Raw genomic sequence first — 16,258 nt, 5'->3', positions numbered from 1 at the left:
GGAGGTTTTTTTCCTTTTTTCTTTTCTTTTTTTTTTTTTTAAGACAGACTTTACTCTATCGCTCAGGCTGGAGTGCAGTGGTGCAATCATGGCTCACTGCAACCTCCACCTCGTGGCTTCAGGTGATTCCCCCGCCTCGACCTCCAGAGCAGCTGGGATTACAGGTGCCTGCTACCACACACAACTAATTTTTGTATTTTTAGTACAGACGGGGTTTTGGCATGTTGGCCAGGCTGGTCTTGAATTCCTGGCTTCAAATGATACACCGGCCTCAGCCTCCCAAAGTGCCGGGATTATAGATGTAAGCCACTATGCCCAGCCTGTTGTCTTTGACTGTTCTTAAAGATAGCAGGTACTAGCACATGCTTATATGCCAAAAAGCCAGTCTAGAGAGAGAATTTGATAATGCAAGGATAGGGTAACTGGTCAGGCACAGTGGCTCATGCCTGTAATCCCAGCACTTTGAGAGACTGATGTGGGCAGATCACTTGAAGTCAGGAGTTCAAGACCAGCCTGGCCAACATAGTGAGACAATGTCTCTGCTAAAAATACAAAAATTAGCCGGGTGTGATGGAGTGTGCCTGTAATCCCAGCTACTCAGGAGGATGAGGCAGGATAATTTGCTTGAACCCAGGGGGTGGAGGTTGCAGAGAGCTGAGATCACGCCACGGCATCCCAGCGAGTGAGACTCAGTCTCAAGAGAAAAAAAAAAAAAAAAGAATAGGGTAACTGGTATGTGCGTGTAGCAGAACTTCTGTGAACAACTTTGATGAGTACTATGCTATTAACATTTACTATTATGATGATTTTAAATCCTGTAACTCTGTCATTCAAGCATCCATTATTAAAAGATCCATTATTAAAAGCCACAGCTGAATAATGTATCTGAAAATCAATAACTTCACAACAGAAATCAGATTTGATTAACACCATGAGAGGCCGGCATGATGGCTTATGCCTGTAATCTCAGCACTTTAGGAGGCCGAGATGGATGGATCACTTGAGCTCAGGAGTTTGAGACCAGCCTGGCCAACATGGCAAAATCCTGTCTCTCCTAAAAATGCAAAAACTTAGATGGGCATGGTGGTGTACACCTGTAATCCTAGCTACTTGCTGAGGCACAAGAATCGCTTAAACCCAGGAGGTGGAGGCTGCAGTGAGCCAAGATCACATCACTGCACTCCAGCCTGGGCAACAGAGCAAGATTCCATCTCAAAAAAAAAAAAAAAAAAGGAATACAACTGGGGTGCAAAACTAAAATCTTTGTCTCTGAACTTCAAATATAAAATGATTATGGGGGATGAGATGAGATATGAACTTCCGAAAATCTTAAACCTGAACGTTAGTCTTTCTTATTTATTTTTATTTTTTGAGACGGAGTCTCGCTCTGTGGCCCAGGCTGGAGCACAGTAGCGCAATCTTGGCTCATTGCAACCTCCGCCTCCTAGGTTCAAGTGATTCTCCTGTCTCAGCCTCCTGAGTAGCTGGAACAACAGGTGCGTGCCACCACACCCGGCTACCTTTTTGTATTTTTAGTAGAGACGGGGTTTCACTGTGTTAGCCAGGATGGTCTTGATCTCCTGACCTTGTGATCCACCTGCCTCGGCCTCCCAAAGTGCTAGGATTACAGGTGTGAGCCACCATGCCCGGCCATGTTAGTCTTTCTTATAAGGTATACAGTCATTGATCACATGAGATATTCAGCTTAAAATATTAAACATTTTCTTTCCACAGTAGCGGTATTAACATTAATTAAAATGGACTCTGGTTATAGCTCATCTTCTGGAAATTTAACTTTTTCTCTTTAAAAAAATATTTTAATATAAAAATAGAGGAAACCTGGGGAACATGGTGAAACCCCATCTCTATAAGAAACACAAAAAATTGTCGGGCACAGTGGCTCACGACTGTAATCCCAGCACTTTGGGAGGCCGAGGCGGGCGGATCATGAGGCCAAAAGATTGAGACCATCCTGGCCAACGTGGTGAAACCCCGTCTCTACTAAAAATACAAAATTCAGCTGGGCATGGTGGCGCACACCTGTAGTCCCAGCTACTCAGGAGGCTGATGCAGGAGACTCACTTGAGCCTGGGAGGAGGAGGTTGCAGTGAGCTGAGATCGCGTCACTACACTCCAGCCTGGTGACAGAACAAGACTCTGTTTCAAATAATAATAATAATACAAAAAAATTATCTGGGTGTGGTGGCATGTGCCTGTAGTCCCAGCTGCTAGGAAGGCTGAGGTGGGAGGATCGCTTGAACTCAGGAGGTCAAGGCTACAGTGAGCTGTGATCACACCACTATATTCCAGCCTGGGTGACAGAGTGAGACCCTGTCTCATAAATAAATAAATAAATAAATAAATAAATAAATAAAACAGAGATGGGTTCTCCCTATGTTGTCCAGACTGGTCTCAAACTCTTGGGCTCAAGTAATCCTCCCACTGTGGCCTCACAAAGTGTTAGGATTAAAGGCATGAGCCCCTGTTTCTGGCCTGGAAACTTAATTTTATTTTATTTTTATTTTTATTTTTATTTTTTTTGAGACGGAGTCTCGCTCTGTCGCCCAGGCTGGAGTGCAGTGGCCGGATCTTAGCTCACTGCAAGCTCCACCTCCTGGGTTTACGTCATTCTCCTGCCTCAGCCTCCCAAGTAGCTGGGACTACAGGCATCCGCCACCTCGCCCGGCTAGTTTTTTTTGTTTTTTTTTTTTTGTATTTTTTAGTAGAGACGGGGTTTCACTGTGTTAGCCAGGATGGTCTTGATCTTCTGACCTCGTGATCCGCCCGTCTCAGCCTCCCAAAGTGCTGGGATTACAGGCTTGAGCCACCGCGCCCGGCCTGGAAACTTAATTTTAACAATAAGAGGAAAGAAAATGAAGTTGGCTCTTCTGCTTCTGCAAAGGCTCTAAGTTTTTTTTTTTTTTTTTTTTTTTTTTTTTTTTTTTTTTTTTTTGAGACGGAGTCTGGCTCTGTCGCCCGGGCTGGAGTGCAGTGGCCGGATCTCAGCTCACTGCAAGCTCCGCCCCCCGGGTTTACGCCATTCTCCTGCCTCAGCCTCCCGAGTAGCCGGGACTACAGGCGCCCGCCGCCTCGCCCGGCTAGTTTTTTGTATTTTTTAGTAGAGACGGGGTTTCACCGTGTTCGCCAGGATGGTCTCGATCTCCTGACCTAGTGATCCGCCCGTCTCGGCCTCCCAAAGTGCTGGGATTACAGGCTTGAGCCACCGCGCCCGGCCGGCTCTAAGTTTTTTGTTTTTGTTTTACCAGTTTTCTCCTTATAAAATATTTTACTTTAGATACAGTAGAAAGCACTTTTTAACGCATACAAAGTAATTTCATAGTTTCTGTGGCTTATTAGGAAAAGAAAACAAGTTCCCAAGCTTTGAGCATGTGCTTGAGCTAGCAGCGATAAAGCAGCTGCTGCAAATCAATGAGGTAAAGAGGACTGACTAGTGAGAACTTCCCCAAGGGGATGAAATCACTTACTTGGTAGACATACCCTAAGGAAACCCCCAATGAGTCATGTCCTTATATAATCCTTTTTCCTTGAGTTCAGGAAGTACCTGTGACTTGCAATGTGCCAAAGGTGATGGTATCATCTCTGCCATGGTTAAGTTGTTATCTAAGACTCCACCTTAGACGACTAGGGAGTCACCCACTGGCACCAGCTGCCATATCATGAGAGCTGGTGGCAGCAACCGCAGGCAGCCTCTAGAGCTGAGAGTAGCCTCAACTGACAGCCAGGAAGAAAGCAGGGACCTTTGTACTTCAACTGCAGGAAGTGAATTCTTCCATCAACCATGCCACACTGGGAGAGAATCCCATGCTCTGGATAGGAACGTAGCCCAGCCAACACCTTGACTGCAGCCCTATGAGACCCTGAGCAGAGGACCTAGCTAAGCTGTGCCCAGAATCCTGACCCAAGGAAACTGTGAGATAATAAATATCTGCTGTTTTAAGCTGCCAGGCTTGCGGTGATTTGTTATAAAGCAATAGAGAGCTGATAATGAGATAGACTGGAAGCCAGAGAATGGGGACTGTGGGGAGAAAAATGGGGTTGGTGCTGGTATGTCTAACAAGTATATGACACGTTATGGCTGGGTGCAGGGGCTCATGCCTGTAATCCCACACTTAGGGAGGCTGAAGCAGGTAGATCACCTGAGGTCAGGAGTTCAAAACCAGCCTGGCCACCAGCCTGGCCATCATGGTGAAACCCCGTCTCTACTAAAAATACAAAAATTAGCCAGGCATGGTGGCACACGCTTGTAATCCCACCTGGGAGGCTGAGGCATGACAATCGCTTGAAATCGGGAGGTGGAGGTTTCAGTGAGCCAAGATCGTGCCACTAAACTCCAGCCTGGGCGACATAGCAAGACTCTGTCTCAAAATAAACGAACAAACAAACAAACAAAAACACAAAAAACACAAGTATATGACATATTCTACCAAATCCACATATCTGAATTTTTTTGTCTGTTTTTGAGAGAGTCTTGCTCTGTTGCTCAGGCTGGAGTGCAGTGGTATGATCACAGTTCACTGCAACCTCTGTCTCCCAGCTTCAAGTGATTCTCGTGCCTCAGCCTCCCGAGTAGCGGTGATTACAGGTATACGCCACCACTCGTGGCTAATTTTTCTATTTTTAGTAGAGGCGGGGTTTCATCATGTTTGGCCTGACTTCAAGCGATCCACCCACCTCAGCCTCCCAAAGTACTGGGATTATAGGCGTCAGCCACTGCGCCCGGCCACATATCTGACTTTTTAAAAATGCTAATATTTATGAGATAAAATTCCAAAAAAAGGAAGAACAGTAAATCTTTTCAGTTGACTTCCAAGGAGTCTTCTAACCTAAACAAAAACCAGAAAAGCCCAAAACCAAAATTCTGAATATCATTTTTAAACCAATATTCAAAATCTGTAGCAAAACAATTGAGAGTCATATAGAAAATGCCAGAAAGTGAAAGCAAAGAGCTTGATCCCACTTCAACTTCATTTATTCAGTATTTATGGGACAGACATTTATTGTGGAAGAGAACCATATGCTGGTCCTTGTATAAGGGCTAAGGAACATGAAAATGAATAAAAACATAATCCACATTCTGGTATCTACTAACAGGATGTTTTAGCTGATAATTATAGCTGTAATTTACTTTCCCAAATTATGGAACAGTCTGCTTTCCTCAGCAAGGTATCATTTTAAATTACTTGGGAATTTGATTTAAAGATATATTCAGAGATTTCAGTCCCCATGGAATAGAATACTACTTGAAAAAGCCTTCCCGAAAGCAACAATGACTCTAACACCTTAACCAAAGATAGACTAGATTATCCTTGATTATTCTCAGTTCTAGAAGGATTATTTTAGCTGACAAAAGCAGTCAGCAATATTATACATCTCCTGGAGACAGATCTAGGTACAAACAAAAATCTAGAAGATATGTTTCCTGCTCTCAAGAAATAAAACTGCGGGCCGGGCTCAGTGACTCATGCCTGTAATCCCAGCACTTTGGGAGGCCGACGCGGGCGGATCACTTGAGGTCAGGAGATTGAGACCAGCCTGACCAATATGGTGAAACCTCGTCTCTACTAAAAATACAAAAATGAGCCAGGCTGTGGTGGCAAGTGCCTGTAATCCCAGCTACTCAGGAAGATGAGGCAGGAGAATCGCTTGAGCCTGGGAGGCAGAGGTTGCGGTGAGCTAAGATCGTGCCACTGTACTCCTGTCTGGGCAAGTGAGACCCTGCCTCAAAAAAAAAAAAAAAAAAAAGAGAGAAAGAAAACTGAATTCCAGCCTGGGCAACAGAGTGAGACTCTGTCTCAAAAACAAAACAAAACAAACCAGTAGAAATACCTTAGAAAGGTCAGAATACTTTGCAAAGCACAAAGTACTTACGCTGTACAAGTCTGGAACAAACCGCACTCTTACTCCTCACCTGGCAAGGAGTTCAAAGCCATGCTTGGTAGGACAGCAGCTGAGGCAGGCAGTCACCCCCGAGTCTCCCTTCCAAGGTCACACCCACCACTCATGCCTGATGGAACCGCAATACATGCCTTCATGCTCCACGCCTGCCTTGCATACATGCTTGCACCAAGCCTACAATGCCACACCCACTTTCTTTGCCTAGGCAAAGCCTCAAGTCCAGATCTTGGCCGTCTCCTCAAGGCTCCTTGTCTCCCGCCTGACTTCAGTTAGACTCCGGAGTCATGCACTCTGATTGCCCATGCTCTACAAGCTCTAGTCTTGCTGAAGGGCTAACTCCTCATTGCCCTCTCTGGTCCCCTTGTCACCGCACTCTCCGATGTCTGCCTCTCCAAAAAATGAATCTCTTTTCAGGACTCACTGCTGCATTCCCATGCCCAGCACCAGACCTGGCACAAAATATCTGTTTATTGAATAGATGATATTTAATTTGTGATAATGTACTTTTAAAAGTGTCCTGTAAAGCCCGAGTCTGACTGTCTGATCTCCCACGGCACCCAATCAGCTGGGCTCTTCTGAGCAGGAAGCAAGTCAGATTTCAGTGAGTTTTGTAGGATGCCTGGGAAAAGCAGAGGCAGGTGGCAGGCAGAATAGCTCCAGAGTTCAACAGAGCATGCCCAAATCTCCATCCAACTATGCTCCAGTTATCTGGCCACTTGATTGCTTATCGAGAAACACAGTGAAGAGCCAGGTGTGGTAGCTCACACCTGTAATCCCAACACTTTGGGAGGCTGAGGTGGGCGGATCACCTGAGGTTGGGGGTTCAACACTAGCCTGAACAACATGAAGAAACCCTGTCTCTACTAAAAATACAAAATTAGCCGGGCGTGGTGGCGCGTGCCTGGATTCCCAGGTACTCGGGAGGCTGAGGCAGAATTGCTTGAACCTGGGAGGCGGAGGTGCAGGGTGAGCAGAGATTGCGCCATTGCACTCCAGCCTGGGTAACAAGAGAGAAACTCCGTCTCAAAATAAATAAATAAATAAATAAATAAATAAATAAATAAATAAATAAAATAAAAAAAATAAAACCAACACAATTCAAGCCAGGCAAAGTGGCTCACACTTGTAATCTCAGCACTTTGGGGAACCCAAGGCGGGATGATCATTTGAGGTCAGGAGTTCGAGACCAGCCTGCCCAACATGGTGAAACCTCGTCTCAACTAAAAATACGAAAATTAGCCAGGTGTGGTGGCACACGCTTGTAATCCTAGCTAATCGGGAGGCTGAGGCATGAGAATCACTTGAACTTGGGAGGTGGAGGTTGCAGTGAGCCAAGATTACACCACTGCACTCCAGCCTGGGTGACAGAGCAAGACTCCGTGTCAAACAACAACAAAAGCCAACACAATTGAACTCTTAGGAAAAGTACACCAAAGACAGCAAGACTCCTCTGGCACTAGACCAAGTCAAGCTAAGCATGTTAACCTAAGAGCATAACTAAAGCCTGCAAACAAGATAAGAAGAAAGCCTACAAGGCACGAAGTCAACTGGCATCTAATTAATCTCCTTAGGGATAGTGAAAAAGAAAATTTCAAATATGAAATCCTGCTTCCCAGGTTTGGACTGATAGATCCTCTCATGCTAACGCTATCTGGCTCTGGGAAATTCCACATCATAAATTCCCTCTAGAGCCTTTGCATTCTTTGAGTGGGTGTGCAGAAGGCTGAATGCTCACTGACATGCTTTATAACTATGTATGAATATAAGGTTAGAACATACATAAGTATACATACTTTATAAGTATATATGTTCTGACCTTATATTCCTTATTACAAAAGTACCAAGCCTAGGGGAACACATTTCAGGTATCAGTTCATGCCTTGCCTCCTCCTTCAGTAAGTTTAAAGGATAGTCAAAATCACTTCATTATCTTCCCTTCATAATAGGAATTTAATCCATATCTCAGCAGTCAATCTGCAGAAATATTGGAGGGACTAGGAAAGTTATGCAAATCTCTACTAGTCGAGGTCATATTAGTAAAAATCAAATCAAAAAGAGAAGGCCGGGCACGGTGGCTTGCACCTGTAATCCCAGCACTTTGGGAGGCTGAGGCAGGTAGATCATGAGGTCAGGAGTTGAAGACCAGCCTGGCCAACATGGTGAAACCCCGTCTCTACTAAAAATACAAAAAATAGCCAGGTGTAGTGGCAGGCGCCTATAATCCCAGCTACTCGGGAGGCCAAAGCAGGAGAATCACTTGAACCCAGGGGGCGGAGGCTGCAGTGAGCCGAGATCACGCCACTGCATTCCGGCTCGGGTGACAGAGATTCTGTCTCAAAAAAAAAAGAGAGAAAAGTTCAGAGATATGTTTTCTTCCTAAGAAAAGCTATGCAGGCGCTGTTGGGTTGCCTAAAACCAACTTCTAAATACATTTTTGGTTTTAGCTATGCCATCTCACACACCACACTGCTTGCTCCTAAAACATGTATAGCAGTAAGCATTCAGAATGGGTGGGATGGCTCATGACTGTAGTCCCAGCATTTTGGGAAGCTGAGGCGGGAGGATAGCTTGAGCCCAGGAGTTTAAGACCAGCCTGGGCAACATAGTGAGACTCTGCATCTACAAAAAAATTTTAAGGCCGGGCACAGTGGCTCATGTCTGTAATCCCTGCACTTTGGGAGGCTGAGGCGCAGGCAGATTACCTGAGGCCAGGAGTTTTAGACCAACATGGCGAAACCATGTCTCTACTAAAAATACAAAAATTAGCCGGGCATGGTGGTGCATACCTGTACACGCCTGTAATCCCAACTACTCGGGAGGCGAGGGTTGCAGTGAGCTGAGATTGCACCACTGTACCCCAGCGAGGGCGACAGAGCGAGACTGTCTCAAGAAAAAAGCAAAACAAAACAAAACGCCCAGGTTTGAAGAGACAGCTATATTTTCCTTCTGTAAATAAACGTACGGCAACAAAACATGTTGAGAGGGCCTCATGTCTGAGATGAAAAATTCCTGGCCGGGCGCGGTGGCTCAAGCCTGTAATCCCAGCACTTTGGGAGGCCGAGACGGGTGGATCACGAGGTCAGGAGATCGAGACCATCCTGGCTAACACGGTGAAACCCCGTCTCTACTAAAAAAAGTACAAAAAACTAGCCGGGCGAGGTGGCGGGCACCTGTAGTCCCAGCTACTCGGGAGGCTGAGGCAGGAGAATGGCGTAAACCCGGGAGGCGGAGCTTGCAGTGAGCAGAGATCCGGCCACCGCACTCCAGCCTGGGTGACAGAGCGAGACTCCGTCTCAAAAAAAAAAAAAAAAAAAAAAATTCCTTCTTGCTAAACAGTTGAGTTCAACTGACTGCTAGGGTGATGAAAGGGGTGACTGGCACATTGAGAGTGGGGAGGATCAGAAAGATTTGCAAAAGCCTCACAGGATCAGTTGATCAGAAGAGACAATCTGCTTCCCAGCCCAGGCTGGTAATCTACCAGGCTGCAGGGTTTACTGTGAGGAGCCGTATTTCCTCCAGAGCGGGGGAAGTGGCCCATGTGAGGATGGAAGATTGTTGTCTGGACTTGAGTGAACTTTAAGGCTTTGAGTTCATCTAAAGGCTAGGTCCAAAGAAATGAGGGAGATTTGAAGCTTCCAAAGTCTCAAAATAAAAGCCCCAAGGGTCATCCTAACACAGAAAGAGGCCAGAAACCAGGAACCAGTTACCTAACACCTGTGTTATGAAGCATGAATAATGCCCCCCACCACACTATTTAGTTTCTTTTTTTTTCTCTATCGTTCAGGCTGGAGTGCAGTGGCATGATCTCGGCTCACTGCAACCTCCGTCTCTCGGGTTCAAGTGATTCTCCTGCCTCAGCCTCCCCAGTAGTTGGCACATACTACAGGTGGGTATCACCACACCCAGCTAATTTTTGTATTTTTAGTAGAGACAGGGTTTCTCCATGTTGCCCAGGCTAGTCTCGAACTCCTGAGCTCAGGTGATCCTCCTGCCTCAGCCTCCCAAAGTGCTGGGATTATAGGTGTGAGCCACTGCACCCAGCCTAATTTCTTAGCCTTAAATCAAAAAGAGCTGTCTTTGAAAATGGTAAAGAAGTAACTGGCTGGCCAGGCGCGGTGGCTCATGCCTGTAATCCCAGCACTTTGGGAGGCCGAGGCAGGTGGATCACCTGAGGTCAGGAGTTTGAGACCAGCCTGGCCAACATGGGAAAACCCCATCTCTACTAAAAAAATACAAAAATTAGCCAGGTGGGCCGGGCGCGGTGGCTCAAGCCTGTAATCCCAGCACTTTGGGAGGCCGAGATGGGCGGATCACGAGGTCAGGAGATCGAGACCATCCTGGCTAACACGGTGAAACCCCGTCTTTACTAAAAAATACAAAAAACTAGCCGGGCGAGGTGGCGGGCGCCTGTAGTCCCAGCTACTCAGGAGGCTGAGACAGGAGAATGGCCCGAACCCGGGAGGCGGAGCTTGCAGTGAGCTGAGATCCGGCCACTGCACTCCAGCCTGGGCGACAGAGCGAGACCCCGTCTCAAAAAAAAAAAAAAAAAAAAAAAAAAAAATTAGCCGGGTGAAACCCCGTCTCTACTAAAAAAAATACAAAAAGTAGCCAGGTGTGGTGGTGGGCGCCTGTAATCTTAGCTACTCAGGAGGCTGAGGCAGGAGAATCTCTCGAACCCAGGAGGCGGAAGTTGTAGTGAGCTGAGATCGCGCCACTGCACTCCAGCCTGGGCAACAGAGGGAGACTTCATCTGAAAAAAAAAAAAAAAAAAAAAAAAAAAGGGAAGTAACTGGCTGCATTCCATTCTAAATCTAAAGCCTATCTAGGGAAACTAGAATCTCAGGAGATTGCTACAAGGAAAATACAGCAGCCTTGAGGCTGTGCTGGGCCTGAGGAAGGCCACATCTGAGCAGAGTTCACCCCTTAAGCAGTAATATCCCAGTCTGGAAAGTACAAAAGTAGCTTCCAGGACACACCCAAAGCTCTGCCTCTGTGGTGACATTCCTGGGTGTGTCAAATTCATCTTCCCCCTTTCCCAACTCCTACTAATCCCTCTAGAATCTCCTCAGTGTCATGAAACTGTCCTGAATGCAAGGTGCTAGGCATTGATCCTGGCTCTGGGAACACAAAGTATAATGAAGCCACTGCTCTCCGACTAGCCTAACAGACAGGGCACCACGGAAGGCACCCTCTCCAGGCACAGCTCTTCTGTGCTAGCAATTACCTCTACACAGCACATTCCTGTTATAACAATTATTTACAAATTGGTCTCCCACACACCCTACTTCTCAATGAGCGCCAAGAAGGCAGAGAACATCTTAGCCATCTTGTTTCTCTAGCACCTGGTACAATGCTCCAAAAAGAATAAAAATACTGGTTCACGTCTGTCATTCCAGCACTTTGGGAGGCCGAGGTGGGTGGATCACTTGAGCTCAGGAGTTCAAGACCAGCCTGGACAACATGGTGAAACCCCATCTCTACAAAAAATACAAAAATTAGCCAGCCATTGGTGGTTTGAGGCTATAGTCCCAGCAACTTGGGAGACTGAGGCTGGAGAATCACCTGAACCTGGGAAGCAGAGGTTTCAGCGAGCTAAGATCGCACCACAGCACTCCAGCCTAGGTGACAGAGTAAGACCCTGTCTCAAAAGAAAAAAAAAAAAAAAAACCACAGCTGGGTGCAGTGGCTCATGCCTGTAATCCCAGCACTTTGAGAGGCCAAGGCAGGCAGATCATCTGAGGTAGGGAGTTCGACACCAGCCTGGCCAATACGGTGAAACCCCATCTCTACTTAAAATACGAAAAATTAGCCGGGTGTGGCGGTACACACCTATAATCCCAGCTACTCGGGAAACTCAGACGGGAGAATCACTTGAACCCAGGAGGCAGAGGTTGCTCACTAGCCAAGATCGTGCCACTGCACTCCAGCCTGGACAACAGAGTGTGAGACTCTGTTTCAAAAAAAAAACCAAAACACACACACAAAAACAGCCAAACAAACAAAAACAAACAAACAAAAAACCACAATGAAAACAGTTGGAGGGGCCAGGCGCAGTGACTCACGTCTGAAATCCTCGACCTTTGGGAGGTTGAGGTGGGAGGATTTCTTGAACTCAGGGGTTTGAGACCAGCCTGGCCAACATAGGGAGACCTAAAAAAATAGAAAGATTAGTCCAGGCATGGTGGCTCATGACTGTAATCCCAGCACTTTGGGAGGCCGAGGTTGGTGGATCATTTGAGGTCAGGAGTTCAAGACCAGCCTGGCCAACATGGTGAAACTCCGTCTCTACTAAAAATACAAAAAAAAATTAGCTGGGCGGTAGTGGCACATGCCTGTAATCCCAGCTACTCAGGAGGCTGAGGCAGGAGAATTGCTTGAGCCTGGGAGGCAGAGGTTGCAGTGAGCTGAGATTGCACCACTGCACTCCAGTCTGGGTGACAGAGTGAGATCCCGTATCAAAAAAAAAAAAGAAAAATTAGCCAGGCGTGGTGGCACAGGCCTGTGGTCGCAGCTACTCAAGAAGCTGAGGTGTGAAGATTGCTTGGGCCCAGAAGGTTGAGGCTGCAGTGAGCCATGATCGCACTATTGCACTCTAGCCTGGGTGACAGAGCGCGACCTTGTATCTCACACACACACACACACACACACACACACAAAGAAAGCCAAATAGTTGTATGGTGATAAGGACTCTAACTTCTCAAATAGAGCATCCGAAACTACAAAAAGAGTCAACATTCCCCGAGAAGCAAAGGAAAGAAAGTTTGAAGAACAAATTTACTTTCTATCCCCAAACCATGAACTTGAGAGCAGGGAGAACTTGAGAGCTCTGTCAGAACCAAGTTCAGTACCCAGATATTGTTTTTTTTGTTTGTTTTTTTGAGACGGAGTCTTGCTCTGTTGCCCAGGCTGGAGTGCAGTGGCCGGATCTCAGCTCACTGCAAGCCCGACCTCCCGGGTTCACGCCATTCTCCTGCCTCAGCCTCCCGAGTAGCTGGGACTACAGGCGCCCGCCACCTCGCCTGGCTAGTTTTTTGTATTTTTTTAATAGAGACGGGGTTTCACCATGTTAGCCAGGATGGTCTCAATCTCCTGACCTCATGATCCGCCCGTCTCAGCCTCCCAAAGTGCTGGGATTACAGGCTTGAGCCACCGTGCCCGGCTCAGTACCCAGATATTGTAAAGGTCCGATAAATATTGGCCAAATTTGTTAAAAATTCACTGAAGAACAGGCCAGGCACAGTAGTTCACGCCTGTAATCCCAGCACTTTGGGAGGCTGAGACGGGCAGATCACCTAAGGTAGGAATTTGTGACCAGCCTGGCCAACTTGGTGATACCCCGTCTCTACTAAAAATACAAAATTAGCGGGGCGCGGTGGTTCATGCCTGTAATCTCAGCACTTTGGGAGGCCGAGGCGAGCGGATCAAGAGGTCAGGAGATTGAGACCATCCTGGCTGACACAGTGAAACCCCGTCTCTAATAAAAAAAAAAAAAAAAATACAAAAAATTAGCCGGGCGTGATGGCAGGCACCTGTAGTCCCAGCTACTCAGGAGGCTGAGGCAGGAGAATGGCGTGAACCTGGAAGGCGGAGCTTGCAGTGAGCAGAGACAGCACCACCGCACTCCAGCCTGGGCTACAAAGCGAGACTCCGTCTCAAAAAAAAAAAGAAAAAAACAAAATTAGCCAGGCATGGGGGCACGTGCCTGTAATCCCAGCTACTCAGGAAGCTGAGGGAAGAGAATTGCTTGAACCCGGGAGGCAGAGGTTGCAGTGAGCCAAGATCGCGCCACTGCACTCCAGCCTGGGCAACAATGTGAGAGTCTGTCACACACACACACAAAATTCATTGAAGAACAAATGCAAGCATTATCCACCTTTTACTCTACCTCTGCCTTCCTAGTACTGCTCTTTACCTGGCTTTGTAACCCCTCCCCACTACAGGGCTCTAGTGGGTACACAGTGCACACCACCAGACCCTAGTCCCATACTCAGAGACCGTCCTTCACCTTACAACAGTCCCCATTCAACAAGGCCTCATCCTCCAAAAGGACTTCAGTCCTTTCCTTTCTTTTTCTCTAATAATCACTGCAGGACCCAGACACGGTGGGCTGCCCTGTGAAGCAGATTCTACAGATTCTGGCTGGCTGACAAGTGGTGAGTGGAGGTAAACGGGATGGGAGGTCTTAAAACGCCATTATTTTTCCCCATTGCAACTGGAATAAATAGTCCAAACTCTCTACTGATTGTTACCCAGATGACAAAAACAAAACTCTTTTTTTATTGAGACAGAGTCTTACTCTGTCGCCCAGGTTGGAGTGCAGGGGCACTTGAACCCAGGCGCCTCCTGGGTTCAAATGATTCTCCTGCCTCAGCTTCCCAAGTAGCTGGGACCATAGACATGCACCATCACGTCCGGCAAATTTTCATATTTTTAGTAGAGATGGGGTTTTGCCATGTTGGCCAGGCTGGTCTCGAACTCTTGACCTCAGGTGATCTGCCTACCTTGGCCTCCCAAAGTGCAAGGATTACAGGCATCAGTCACTGTGCCTGGCTGAAAAAACAAAACTCTTTACTGAGACTCGTAGGCCCCATGTAATTGGGTTCTAGCCTCCCTTTATTATCACTATTTTTTTTTGTTGTTCAGATAGAATCTTGTTCTGTCACCCAGGCTGGAGTGCAGTGGTGTGATCTTGGCTCACTGCAGCCTCCGCCTCCCAGGTTCCAGTGATTCTCCTGCCTCAGCCTCCCAGGTAGTTGGGATTATAGGCGTGCACCACTATACCTGGCTAATTTTTGTATTTTTAGTAGAGACAGGGTTTCACCATGTTGGCCAGGTTGGTCTTGAACCCCTGACCTCGTGATCCACCCGCCTCGGCCTCTCAAAGTGTTGGGATTACAGGCGTGAGCCACCGTACCTGGCCTCCCTTTAAACTCAACTCTTCCCCTCCCTGGCTAGGAACTTTCTCTTCCAAGCCAGGCTCCGCTTTTTATATCCTCTTTCCCACCTCAGGGCCTCTGAAGCTGCTGTCCTCTCCACAGATGTTCTTCTCCACCTGGCTTCCTATAGCATGCAACCCCTATCCCTACAGCTTTTATTGCCATTTATTTTATTTTTTTCTTTTCTCAGATTGGTGCAGGGAGGTCTCACTATGTTGCCCAGGCTGGTCTCAAACTCCTGGACTCAAGTGATCCTCCCACTGGTAGGCAGCTGGGATTACCTACCCATGCCTGGCTTATACTTTTTTGCTTTTGTTTGAGATATTGTCTAGCTCTGTCACCCAGGCTGGAGTGCAATGGCTTGATTTGGCTCACTGCTGCCTCAGCCTCCTAAGTAGCTGGGACTACAGGCTTGTGTCACACCTAACTAATTTTTTAGTTTTATTTTTGGTAGAGACGAGGTCTTACTACATGGTTCAGGTTGGTCTCGAACTCCTGAGCTCAAGCAATCCTCCTGCCTCAGCCTCCTAAAGTGCTGTGATTACAGATGTGAGCCAATCCACCCAGTCCGTATTTTTTGCTATTTACTTTCCCTCCCCTAAATCATGAACTCGAGAGCAGGGACTGTCAACACCCGGTTCCCTATGCAGTTACTGTAGGGATTCAATAAAAATTTACTGAATTCATTAAAAAGAAAATAGGTCTTCCATCTCCACCCACTCCACTAACCCTTTTCCCAAAAGTTCTGGATTGTTCCCACACCAAGTTACCCCAATTCAATTCTTCAATCTCCTGCAGAGACATTCCTGAGTCCCATTCCCCACCACTCACTCTCCATCATCTGTCCTGGAAACTTCCCACCCACAAGCCGGGCTCGGTGGCTGGGGCCTGTAATCCCAGCACTTTGGGAGGCCGAGGCGGAATAACTGCTTGAGCCCAGGAGTTCAAGCAACTATAGTGAGACCCCCTGTCTCTACAAAATATACAAAAAAATTAGTCGGGCGTGGTGGCACGTGCACCTGTGGTCCCAGCTACTCAGGAGGCTGAGGCAGGAGGATCAACTGAGCCGGGGAGGTGGAGGCTGCAGTGAGCCATGATCACGCCACTGCACTCTAGCCTGGGCGACAGAGCGAGATGGTGTCAAACAACAACAAAAAACTTCTCACCTGCAGAAGTCCCATTAACGTACCCATTTAGTCATTCAATCGTCAAAAGTACCCTACGTGCCCATTTCTCAGCCCTACTCCCTAAACTCAACATTCTCACCCCAAGATGAACCGTTGAAAATCCTTCACGCCACTGCTCAGCCCCATAAGGCCCGTCCAGCCCGTTCCCTTTGAACCCCATATATCCCCTCGCCCTCGGGACCCCCCTCCAGCCCTCCTCAAGCGTCTCTCGTCAGTCTG

At 47.3% G+C, this 16,258-nt stretch overlaps 1 protein-coding gene across 1 annotated transcript in view; it reads right to left on the bottom strand.

The window, feature by feature from the left end:
* The window catches only part of PBX4 (PBX homeobox 4), a 57,913-nt gene that overhangs the window by 41,167 nt on the left and 488 nt on the right, over positions 1–16,258 (bottom strand). The gene's annotated exons all lie outside the window — the stretch shown is intronic.

This window comes from Macaca thibetana, chromosome 19 (genome assembly GCF_024542745.1).
Source record: "Macaca thibetana thibetana isolate TM-01 chromosome 19, ASM2454274v1, whole genome shotgun sequence".
NCBI classification, from domain to species: Eukaryota; Metazoa; Chordata; class Mammalia; order Primates; family Cercopithecidae; genus Macaca; species Macaca thibetana.
The sequence above is the reverse complement of the archived record's forward strand: the minus strand, read 5'-3'. Positions and strand labels throughout refer to the sequence as shown.